We start from the raw sequence: 12,327 nt of genomic DNA, 5'->3' as shown, positions 1-12,327 counted from the left end.
TATAAGAATTGTTTTCATATTTCAATACAGTTTTATAGGTAAATTGTTATTTTCAAATTCCATGCTAGAGTCATAGGGATTTTTTTTTTTCTGTTGATATTTTGCAGAGGTTGAGAGGGTATTTCCTTTCCTATTTTTGAACACGCAAAGAAAAAAAAAAGAGCTTGTGACTCAGCTGGCTGCTGCAGGCTCAAAATTCTGAGGTTAGTTTTATGTAAGAATGAGAATTTTTTTTCACTTTTCATCTGGAGATCCTAAAGTTCTTTAAAAGATGAGATATACTTATCTACGTCTCGCATATAAGGAGTCTGCAACATAGAGCATTACATGGCTTTTTCAAGATCCCTAAGGAAAACTGAAAACGTTAAACAAAAACATTAGTAGGAAAGGAATACGTATGGAAATTAAATGTGAGAAAAGGTCATTTCCTATCATTATAGTAGAAGTTAAAAATTTTAAGTGTAAGTTAACTGGATAGATACGAATAAAACAGTTTTCCGAAGCAGAAAGTCAGGAGCAAAAATGAGCATACAGCTGAACTACAGCTTGCCTGGACACCTGATAGCATCCTCGGTCACAGCATGTGCTCCTACCAGCAGCCAGCACAATTATCAAAAGTATGGATCATATGCCTTGTACATGGCTTCTTGTACAAAACCGATAGAAAAGTTGTGTGAATGTTTGTCAGCATTGCATGTAGTCCTAAACTTTTAATACTTTGAAAGCTTTCCCAGGTTTTTTGCTAGAAGTTAGTCTGTTGCCAATAATTTAAGTATAGATAACAAATTACAAAATACTATTTTTAACTTTCTGTACATGTTTTATAGGCATTTAAGAATAGGCTTAACGGAAATACACTTTATATCCAACCCAGAGAAATATTTTGCTATTATGTTTTTTAGTCAGTGATAACCACAGGTCTTATATAAAGAAGCCAGGCAGTGCAAAAATATTTATTATTTATTCACAGATTAATGCATACTACTATTCAGACATTAAAACTGCATTCCATTTTATTGTGTATCCCATAATGCCGCCTGTATCAGGTACAGATGTGCTGTCCTTGCAGACATACACCATCTGATAAATTTAAATTCTTAGAAGAATTCTACTATAAATTCTTATTTTTATTCTGTATGATGATTTTCTGTAGAAATGTATTTATCTTAAAGCTATTTTTAAAACTGATACTTTAGCATTCAGAAATGGGACTGAAAGTGGATCGTGATGCTTGGTGAGTTGCTGTCAGTAATTTTTTTTAGTGGAAGCTTTAGGACCGTATCCATCACGGGTAGTCAGGAATTAGGGCAGTACTCAGTTTGGTATTTAGGAATAACTTTGTATGGTATAAAGTAAAAATTACTATGGTATAAAAAAAAAACCCTTTATACTATGGTATAAAGTAAAAATCAGGAACCAGCTGAAAAAAATGTTATTTAAGCAAGTGGTTTTGAAAAAAGCAAAATGTCTGAGGAGGAAGGCTTCCACTGGTCCCAGCACCTGCCGAAATCCCAGGGCATTGGCAGCATTGGAGTCAAAGAAGGAGGCCAGTGCCGAATGCGGGTGCCGTTAGGCAGGCCTTAAAGGTTTTGGGATTACAGTTTCAGACTTAGGTTTAAGTGGAGTTTTGTCTCCCCAGTCCTTCATTAGAGCTAACTCTCAAAATCCACTTTCAGAAGACAATTTTTTGAATAATTGGTTGCACCATATAATTCTTGCTGTACCAATATATGTGTATGCTTCTCCCAAGCTAGCACTAAGCTTTATAGAGACTAAAAAAGAAAGCTTTCGGCACCAATAATGTTTTCCACATGATAGTTAAAAAACCTCTGCTATCATCATTTAGGGCTTGGTGTATTTGATTTGAAAAAAACTGTTAGAAGGAAGAAAAGCTATTTTATTACGCAAGTGCTGAAACTCATTTTTTGTTTTAATATACCCTGACTAAATGTACATGTTTTTAGATTGAATATGTAAAATTTTGTTACAAAATAAAAAATTTTCTCTAGTCAGTCTCGTGATTATTTACCCATGTGCATTAGAAGATTTGAGCATTACTTTGGAAATATTTTTTGTAGCTTATTAGAATCATAGAATCATAGAATATTTTCGGTTGTAAGGGACCTTCAGAGGTCATCTAGTCCAACCACCCCTGCAATGAGCAGGGCCGTCTTCAACTAGATCGGGTTGCTCAGAGGCCCGTCCAACCTGGCCTTGAATGTTGCCAGGGATGGGGCATCTACCACCTCTCTGGGCAACCTGTGCCAGTGTCTCAACACCCTCATCATAAAAAATTTCTTCCTTATATCTAGTCTAAATCTACTCTTTTTTAGTTTAAACCATCACTCCTTGTCCTATTGCAACAGGCCCTACTAAAAAGTCTGTCCCCATCTTTGTTATAAGCCCCCTCTAACTATTGGAAGGCCGCAGTAAGATCTCCCTGGAGCCTTCTCTTCTCCAGGCTAAACAACCTGAACAACCTGAACAACCTCTCTCAGCCTGTCTTCATACGAGAGGTGCTCCAGCCCTCTGATCATTTTTTGGCCCTCCTCTGGACCCGCTCCCACAGGTCCATGTCTTCCCTGTGCTGAGGACCCCAGAGCTGGACACAGCACTGCAGGTGGGGTCTCATGAGAGTGGAGTCGAGGGGCAGAATCCCCTCCCTCAACCTGCTGGCCACGCTGCTTTGGATGCAGCCCAGGATAGGGTTGGCTTCCTGGGCTGCAAGCGCACATTGCCGGCTCATGTCCAGCTTTTCATCCCCCCGTACCCCCAAGTCCTTCTCGGCAGGGCTGCTCTCAATCCCTTCATCCCCCGCCTGTACTAGTACCGGGGGTTGCCCCGATCCAGGTGCTGGACCTTGCACTTGGCCTTGTTGAACCTCATGAGGTTCACGTGGGCCCACTTCTCCAGCTTGTCCAGGTCCCTCTGGATGGCATCCTGTCCCTCAGGTGTGTCAACCGCACCACTCAGCTTGGTGTTGTCGGCAAACTTGCTGAGAGTGCGCTCGACCCCACTGTCTGTGTCACTGATGAAGACATTAAACAGTACTGGTCCCAGTACGGACCCCTGAGGGACACCACTCGTCACTGATCTCCAGCTGGACATTGAGCCGTTGACCACTACCCTCTGGAAGCAACCATCCAACCAATTCCTCATCTACCAGACAGTCCACCCATCAAATCCATTTCCCTCCAATTTAGAGAGAAGGATGTTGTGGGGGACCATGTCAAAGACCTTACAGCAGTCCAGATGATAGATGACATCCATGGCTCTTCCCTTGTCCACTGATGTAGTAACTCCATTATAGAAGGCCACTAGGTTGGTCAGCCAAGTGAACTGGCATCACGGCTAATATGCACTATCAACACATATAAAGAGTGACGCAAGAGGCAAGATGGCCAACGAATGCTGTAAGAGGCCCATGGCATCCCCACGGTCCCCACGTGCTTTTCCCTTGGTCACCCCTGCCAGAGTGGCCTGGCAGTACCCCTGACCTCACGAGGGGGTGGCAGAAGGCCTGCCGAATCCCGGTAGGAACACAGAATTTACTGGTTATTTCCCAAGTCTAGACAATTGTCACGCTATATTTCTGGGAAGATAATTTGTAAAAAGTGTGGTTGTAATTCTAGGAAGAGAGCGAGCCTGAGAACACGGCTGTGTCCCTGCTGTCCGTGTGTAAACTGGCAGTAATACCACACTCCCAGCTGAAAGGAATGTTCTTATTGACACACACAACTATTTCCTCCTGCCGTATCAGTGGCATGTCCAAATAGTGCTAGTTTTCCTGCCAACTGCTTATTGAAGGAACTGGGGGCGGGGGGGGAGAAGGTGCAAAGCACAGAGCCTGGCTGGCTCTCTAAATGCTTCACTTACCTAGACAAGATTTCTCAGGTGCTTGATCCCCATCTGCTGCCAACCACAACAAGCCACGTCACACTCAAAATCCTGGGAAGCATAACCTTTTGTTCTGCAAATAAAATGACTCAGCGTAACAAGAGGAGTTGCATCTGCTCCTGAGCTCATGAACCACTTCTGCTGCCTGTGCGCCCTCCTTCAATAACTGCGAGAGATACGCAGCCTGCCTGTCCCTGCGAGCCCTGTTTCCAGCTGGCACCCCAAGCATTCTCTCCCCTATGGCGCAAAGCCACCATTAAGGAAAACAATTGCAAAACTCTGGCAGTATGACTGTTTTTTCGACAGGGTATTCACTGAACCCTGATGAACTGCCACAAATAGCTTTCGGCTGTGCATGCGGCTGTATCGTTGGAATTGGATGAGTTTGGTGGAATTCCCCCCCCCCTCCCCGATTTTCCTCTGGGGTATTTCTCCACCATTTTTGCCCAGCTCTCGACTATGACGCTCCTTTTGCTGGGAAGAAAAGAAAGGAAAGCAATTCTTCACTCTTATCACCAGTTCTGTGCCTTCCGTCGGGCAGAAAGGGCCTCGGAAGGCAAGCTCTGCGTTCAGGTTTTTCCAGGTCTTCGGGCCTCGGTTTGCTCAGCGGCGCAAGACGGAGGCACGTGGGCCCGTTTTCGGGAGTGACCTGAGATCTGGGCTGGAGGCACGCCAGGTCAGCGCTGCAGGACCTCCGTGCACGAGGCACCTCGTGGACCTTGCCACCTGCCAGCAGGTAGTCACCAGAACAGTAGCCAGGCCTCCCTTTTCTGTTCCCGTGCCGTGGCCGTCTAGGTGGAAAGAAGCGTGACTGTCGCTCTGCGTGTATCGGGGGACCAGCACGGCTTGAGGCGGTGTTTAATAACGAACGGGCAGAGCACGCGCACGCATGCTTTCCAAGCCAGGCATTACTCACGCTCCAAGAAATACCTGATGTACGGAAAACATTGCCAGCTCGACTCAGCATCATCTCTAAGGCAGTCGCGTGCAGAGCAAAAAACACCCCTGAAATATTCAACGTTTTTTCAAGAAATCTCCATTTATTCTTTTTTTTCGGACTTCGGGCAAATAAAGTGTACAATTCGGGTTCTGCTTACTTGCCCTCATTTTCATTAACAGCCTGTAAGACTGTGTTTATTTTTACTCACACTTCTCTCTGCACGGGGCAAGACTCTGGGTGCTAACCCTCCCGTTTGGCTTCAACTGATCTAAAATGTCATCCATTTCATTGAAAGCATCATCCAAAGATGCTGAAGATTAAGCACGTGTGTAAACAGAGATGCGTTGGGAGGTTTTTACACAACCGCATAGAAAGATTTAGCTATTAGGTTTCCAGAGTTAGTTTCGTGTGTCTAAATTTAGCACGCAAATATGCAACTCAGACGTTCCAAATCTGCAGAAAACTTGTACACACTTCATTTATAAATGGCTGGCAAAAAGGCTTACCTGATTCAGGAGGAAAAGTTCATTCGAGGTCAAGGCCTGCGGATTTGTTCTTCCAAGTCATTTAGGTTTGTACCTGGATGCCTGGCTCTCCGGCTCTGCGCGAGCCGAGGATGCTTAAGGCAGTGCAACCCCCAGAAGTTCACCAGGACAGGGGGATGCAGATTCAATCCTGTCTCTTCAGTCTGCACCCTTCTGGCTTTCAGGAGAGTATTTAATCACGGTGTTACGGGCAATGTTTTGGCTGCAGAGATGGTTCTTCACTGAGGAATCCAGTAATGGCACGCACATTCTTAAGCTTGTCTAGGATCAAAACCCGTACACGTATACGCTAAATGCGATTAACATTTGTACACAGATTTTGGAACAGAGTTAGCACTACGCTTCTGCTTCTTGCATTTTAACCCGTTCTCAGAGCAGTGGTTTCCCCAAAGGAAGTATACCTTCCCATTTGTGCACGAGGTATAGCGTACCCGGCAAGTATCTAAAACTAATGTCAGTAGCCCTGGTAGGATTTCTCAAACGATTAGTGCCTTCATGGCAATAACACCCAGAAAAAGCAGCTAATGTAGACTTAGGGTATCGCTGGAGAGGTGAGGGACGAGCCTTGGACAACCCCATCCGTTACAGACCCTTCAAATACATATGGATAAAGTCTATGGTTATCACAGAGCAAGTAGCTCCGGGACACCAGTCACCAAATAACCAAACAGCGCTGCAAGATCAGTACGATTGTTCATCCCCACGGGACAGACGGGAGCGTTTTAAACCAAGAGCCACAATTTTTTCTCGGTCACTGTACGCAGCCATCTCACGGCTCACGCAGGAAACTGCACCCTCGCAGACTTGCACGACACATTTAGGACCACGACCACGACCTCGTGCACGGGGAACTCTCCTGCAGCCTGATTTTCTCTGCTGCGCCTGCAGGCTCGACATGTCAATACCTGGCGACCGGCGCCCCAAACCTCTCTCCCTTCCACGCTGCAGCTCGCTTTTCCTTGTCCGCTAATGGCAGCCCAGCCACGGTTCTCCACCTCCGCAGGCCCCCACCTGATGCTACCTAGGAGTCACGGGTGGCAGCAGGCAGGTGGCTGCCGACTAGTTGTTCAGGGGTGTGTTTTAACCCTGAGGATGCCTGTCCTGCCCCTGGCCTGTCCTGCACGGCCAGCTCTTAGTAAAGCCCTCCCGAGGCTCTCGACAGAGGGGGAGCCCCCGCAGAGCCAGGCAGGCAGGCAGGCAGGCAGGCAGGCAGGCAGCTCCGCAGAGCTACGCCAGCCCGGCAGCTGGAAATACAACCCGCAACTGCAGTGCGTGTGGGCACCACACGCCAGGAAGAACGAGCTTTCCACCGCTGCATCAGCATCCTTACTGTCCTGTCTCACGGCATGGCAGCATTCGTACGTGGATTCAAAGAGAGGGTCAGAGCTCCGGTCAGCTCCACGCCGAGAGCACGTGCACCGAAACGACGCCCGATAGCTAGGTGTCTTCCCCCCCTTCTACGGTTCCTTTGGTCGGCAACTGGGATTTCCTACAAAGCCAGATAGAAAGTAAAAGTATTGCTGCTTTAAAAGAGAGGGCCTGCTGAAGAGATTCCGTCCTCCTGGGGAGGAGTTTTCAGGGAGGAAGGCACTGCGCAGCTCCTTGTGCTGGGTTTGTGTGGGAGAGAGGGGTCCAGGGGTGGCTCCTGTCAGAAGCTGCTGGAAGCTTCCCTGGCTCCAAGACGGATCCGCCGCTGGCCAAGGTGGCAGCGCCTCTGGGATAACAGATTTAAGAAGGGGAAAGACTCCTGAGGCCGAGAGGAAGATGGAGGAGGAAGATGGAGGAGGAGGAAGGTGGAGGAGGAAGAAGAAGAAGAAGAAGAAGAAGAGCTACAGTAAAAAAAGAGAAGAAGAAGATGGGAGAAGAAGAAGAGCAGCTCCAGTAAGGAGTGGGGTGTGAGAGAAACAACCATACAAACCCCGAGGTCAGTGAAGAAGGAGAGGGAGGAGGTGTGGGGGAGCAGAGATTCCCCTGCAGCCCGTGGGGAGAGGGCAGGCTGTCCCCCTGCAGCCCATGAAGGGTTAGCGGTGGAGCAGAGATTCCCCTGCAGCCCGTGGAGAACCCCACGGTGGAGCCGGTGGCTGGGTTTGGAAAACGCCGTGACTCTGGGAAAGCCCACGCTGAAGAAGTTTGGGGAGGACTGCAGCCCGTGGGAAGGACTCGCGTTGGAGAAGCTCGTGGAGGGCTGTCTCCCGTGGGAGGGACCCCACGCTGGAGCAGGGGCAGAGTGTGAGGAGTCCTCCCCCTGAGGAGGAAGGAGCGGCAGAGACAGCGTGTGATGAACTGACCCAAACCCCCATTCCCCGTCCCGCTGCGCCGCTGGGGGTGGGAGGAGGCAGAGGAATCGGGAGCAAAGCTGAGCCCGGGAAGAAGGGAGCGGCGGGGGGGAGGTGTGTTTTTAAGATACAGTTCTATTTCTCGTCGTCCTACTCTGCTTTGGTTGTTAACAAATTAAATTGGTTTCTTTTCCCCCACAATCGAGTCTGGTTTGCCCATGAGCATAAGTGCCAAGTGATGCCCCCGCGTCCTCTGAAGCCACGAGGTTTTTGTTTTCTTTTCTGTTGGCCCTCCTGCGGGCGGGGAGGAGTCAGGGAGCTGCTGCCTGGTGCTTTTGCCGGCTGGACGTCACCCCGGCACTGATAAAACGGCGGAGAAAGCTGCTGTCCCGTCTGCTTGGGGAGGGCAGCGTTCCTGCTCCTCTTGAAAAAGCAGCATGGCTGATACGTTTGTGAAGAGCAAAATCAGGGATGACAAAGTAACCCTGTTCGTAAAGGCAGGCTGCCCCTACTGCAGGAACGCCATGGAGATGCTCAAGCAATACAGCTTCGCGCCTGGACACCTGCAAGTGTTTGATATCAGCGGGCGGGGGGACGTCCAGGATTACTTCCAGCAAACAACAGGGCAAAACACCGTAAGTTCTCTCTCGCCGTCGTATGTCCGACTTTGCTGACCCTTTGTCCCGGCTGCCCCCTAATGCGGCCGGGCGTTGCAGAGGCTGAAGCCGGGTCTCTTTCCCCGCTGCTTTCTACGCCAGATCCCCGGGAGAAGCCGCTCCCCTTCCCCGCTTTTCAAAGCGCCCCTCGTCCCCATCGCTCCGCTCCTCCTGCGGCTGCGGCCACTGCCACTGCAGGGATCCGCGCTGCCGTGCCGAGGCGTGCAGCCCGCTCCCCGTCGCGGGGACCGGGGGGGCGCAGAGCTTCGCCCGCCGCCGGCTGCTCCCGGGGAGCTGCGGCACCTCCCGGCACCCCTGTGCCTCCTCCAAACCCCTCTGCTGCTGGAAGAGGCAGGGCAGAGGCATGGAAGAAGCCTGACGGTGAGGCTTGGACCGGGACCCTGCCGGCTGAAGGAGGGCTGGGGGAGAGGGGCACCTTCCTGTTCTGCTCTGAAGCTCCTCCAGAGATCTTGCCACGGCGCTGCCCGAGGCAGCCCAGCTTTGCAGAGCGGCGAGAACCCAGAGCCGCGCGTTTGTCTGAATGCGGCCGCTTGCTTTCCCCTCTGACCTCACGCAGAAGCAGCGTTTCGCATCGCATCCCTGCAGCTGGCCGTGAAGCAGATGCCGCGCTTCCAGAATTTCGTGGCCCGTTCTTTGGAGGCTGCACGAACTAATCCGATCTGTCCCAGGGAGCAGAGCTCTGTGCTTGAGTTGCAGGCAGCCGGTTCCTCAGAAGCGCTGCCGCACAGGGCAGGCAGTGCAGCCCTCAGGGCTGGTCGCACCTCTGCGGGACGAGCACGCCTTTCTCCTTCCCTCCCCACTCTCCCGTAACGATACCAAAGCCCGGCCGCCTCCCTGAGGTGAAGCAGAAGGCAAAGGCTGGGGACCCGCTGTCACGGCTGCCCGCGCCTCCTGCACAGTCCTCGCTCTCGGGGTCAAGCCTCTGTCCTGGCTGCCGTCCGACCCTGCCTGCTCAAGGCGAGCCTCTCGCAGAGGAGCTCATTTCTCGCTTGGCTCCCCGTCCCCATCCCCGGCTCGGCAACGGGGCGGCAGCCCGTGGGCACGGCTGCCTTCCCCCAGCCCTGCGAGGCAGACAGCCCAGGAGGGAGGGCTGGCATGGCTGGAGGGGAGGCAGCCTCCAGCCTTGGCGGGGCCGTCACGGCATGTGTCGCGCAGGCCCAGGCCAGGCGTCTTGCTCGGCTTCTCGGGGAGAGCATCCGACGCCCCAGCGTCCCGAAGCTCAGCCCTGGGGCTGCCCTTTTTCCACCCCGCTTGCCAAGAAAGGCCCTTTCCGTTTGCTCCGGCAGCCCCAGCCCTCTCTAGCGCCGGGCCTTTTAGGCAAGCCCTGTTCACCCGACTGCGCCTCGCCCGGCCCCTGCCCGCCGTGCCAGGCCATCCCTGCCGACCGCAGGAAACCTGACAGCCCCACAGCTGAGCATCTGCTGCATCACAGCGGCAGCGCCGAGCAGCGCCCGGAACTGCCAGCAGAAAGCCTTTTCCCAGCAGCGCTGGGAATTTGCGTGGGGGGGAGAGGATGGGCAGCTTTGGTAGTGAAGCAGCAGCCCGAAAGCAGAAGCTGGCTTCCCAGCGGGAGGGGGAGCGATGGGATTAGCAGCGAGCAGAAATTAGAAAGCAGAAGCAGGTTTCCAGGCTGCAGCAGGACGGCGTGAGGTTTGCCAGCGAGAGAAGTCAGTTACTGGATGCAGAAGGTGATTTCCCAGCAGCAGAGGGATGGGGGAGAGGGCTGGCCGGCATCGGGGAGGACAAAGGGGTGGCGAGTGCCGCCGGGGACGGCGTGTCCCCAGGAGAAGGCTGGCCTCAGCTGCTGCTGGGGCTCGGGGGATTTCCGGGGATTCTCGGGGCAGCGGTGTTCCCCACCTCGGCCACGCAGGATGAAGACCAAACTTGCCTGGGCTCTCTTCAAAGCTCTCTTCTCTCCCGGTCCCCCCAGGAAGACACGGCTTCCCTTGCCCACGCCAGCCAGAGGAACGCTTCTGGTTCCCGCCCGGCCTTGTGCCGTAAGCACCCCTTCGTGGGGACGGCCCCCGTCCCCAGGCACCCACGGTGCAGGCAGGCTCCCTGCCGCAGCCCGCTCTTGCAGCAAGGTCTCCTTGGGACCAGAAAGCGCCGCAGCACGGTCCTCCGAGCGCTGGACACGGAGCACTGCTTGTCCGCACCCCTCGGGAGGGACGGAGGCAGACGTCTGGGAGAGGACCGTGCCCAGCCATCGCCCCCCTCCGGTGCAGGCAGAGGAGAACCGTGGGGGTGGCACAAGGGCCGGGAGGGAGCGGAGCAGGGACGGCTCACCCGGGCCGTTGGCCGCTAAGGGGACGCGAGGGGCCGGGAGAAGAGCTGCCTGGGTTTCCCTTCCTTTTGCTCTTCCCTGGCTTCAGCGGGGCTGCTTTTTCCCGGCTCGGCACTGGGAGCTGCTCGCTCGCTGCTCTGGGATCCTGTGTGTGGAGCGGATCCAGCGCTCTGCTGGAGCGTGGTTTTATCCTCCTGCAGCCTCTGTAAAGTGCAGAGCATTCCCCCACCCCTTCTTTTCTAGCAGCCCATTTTCAGACGGAGCCGGGGCCGGGGGCGAGAAGAGGAGCATTTGGTAAATCACGGTCTCCCGGGCGGGAAGTCCGCTTCCCCAACGAATCCTCTGCCCGCTCTTTGCCTTCAGCAGCCCAGCTCTATTGCTTAATCCGCAGCGTTGTTTTGTGCCCAGGTCCCTCGCGTGTTCATCGGGAGACGCTGCATCGGAGGATTATCCGACCTGGAGCGCATGTGCTGCAGGCTCCCCAGAATGCTGCAGCAGATCGGTGCCCTGCAGTAGCTGAAGGGTAAGTCCTGGGCAGGCTCTCTGGCCAGCAGCAATGCTTTTGCACTAGTGTAGACAAATTTGCGGGCTTGTAACACCGAAGCAGGGCTTGACGGAGCGGAGCTGTGTGCCAGTATGCAACAGCAAAGCGGGAATTGGTTGCCGGGATTCCCAGTTGCGGCAGACACCTTGGGACTTTCCTCCTGCCTGCTTGAAAGAACCGTCACCAAAGTCTCTGACAACAGAGGTTTCAGTTGCCAGCCTTTGCCTGGGATCGAGCCAAAACGGCTCAGCTCGTGGCTCGCTCTTTCTTCGAGCCAGCCCCGCAGGACGGAGGCGGAGGGAGGGTGCTGCTCCCGCCAGTGGTTTAGGGACACTCGGACGTTGGTGACCTGTGCCGCCACCGCCGCGTTTGTGTGGGGCGTGAGTGGGAAGGGGCCGGGAGTGGGCTTTGAGGGACGTGGCGAAGGAAAACCCCCGCGCAAAGAGCGACAGCTGAGATATAGATACGTGTAAGTGTGTGGGCTGCGTCAATCCCAGTGCAAGAAGAGAACGCCCGGCTGCTCCCCTACGGCATGCAGAGGAAGGCAGACACGGGCTGGGGCCCGCTGCTCTCGCTCGTCAAGCGTCCCTTCAACAGCCCCGTGTAGCGTGCAGAACGTTTTGGCTTGCACTTGTATCCCACTTCTTCGGAAGCTGAGGGGCAGCTAACTGTGCAAACAGACACGGCTGGGCGGGTGGGTGCGAGCGTGCGCAATTCAAGTGCTGCGTGTGCTACCCGATGAGGAGCTCGGAACCACGGCAGTAGCTCGGAACCACGGCAGTAGCTCGAGCCAAACGCACAAGCGCTCCCGTGGCTGAACGCTGGACTGTGCAGAGTCAGGGGTCCTTGTTTCCCTTGCCCAGTAAAACTGCCTGGGTCGGTAAGTCGGTTTTTAGCAAAGGTGGCCGGACTGGCGCGTGTCATAGACCCTGTGGGTGTACACGCACAAAACCCGTGTGCCTATATACCGACACACAGGTATATCTGCATGCAGGTGAAAGACAGAAGTGTGTGTCCACATGCGAAAGCGCTGTTGCAAAGGTCTGCGGAGCCTGCTCTCGAGTGGTATTGTATTAACCAAGCAGCTGCGAAGAGCAGTCATCTCTACCCTTCACGTCCGCTCTTTCTGCTTGCAGGAGAAAGATGAGCAGGGGCTACGACCTC

This window comes from Gymnogyps californianus, chromosome Z, assembly GCF_018139145.2.
Source record: "Gymnogyps californianus isolate 813 chromosome Z, ASM1813914v2, whole genome shotgun sequence".
Taxonomy (NCBI): Eukaryota; Metazoa; Chordata; class Aves; order Accipitriformes; family Cathartidae; genus Gymnogyps; species Gymnogyps californianus.
Note: the sequence above shows the minus strand (reverse complement) of the source record.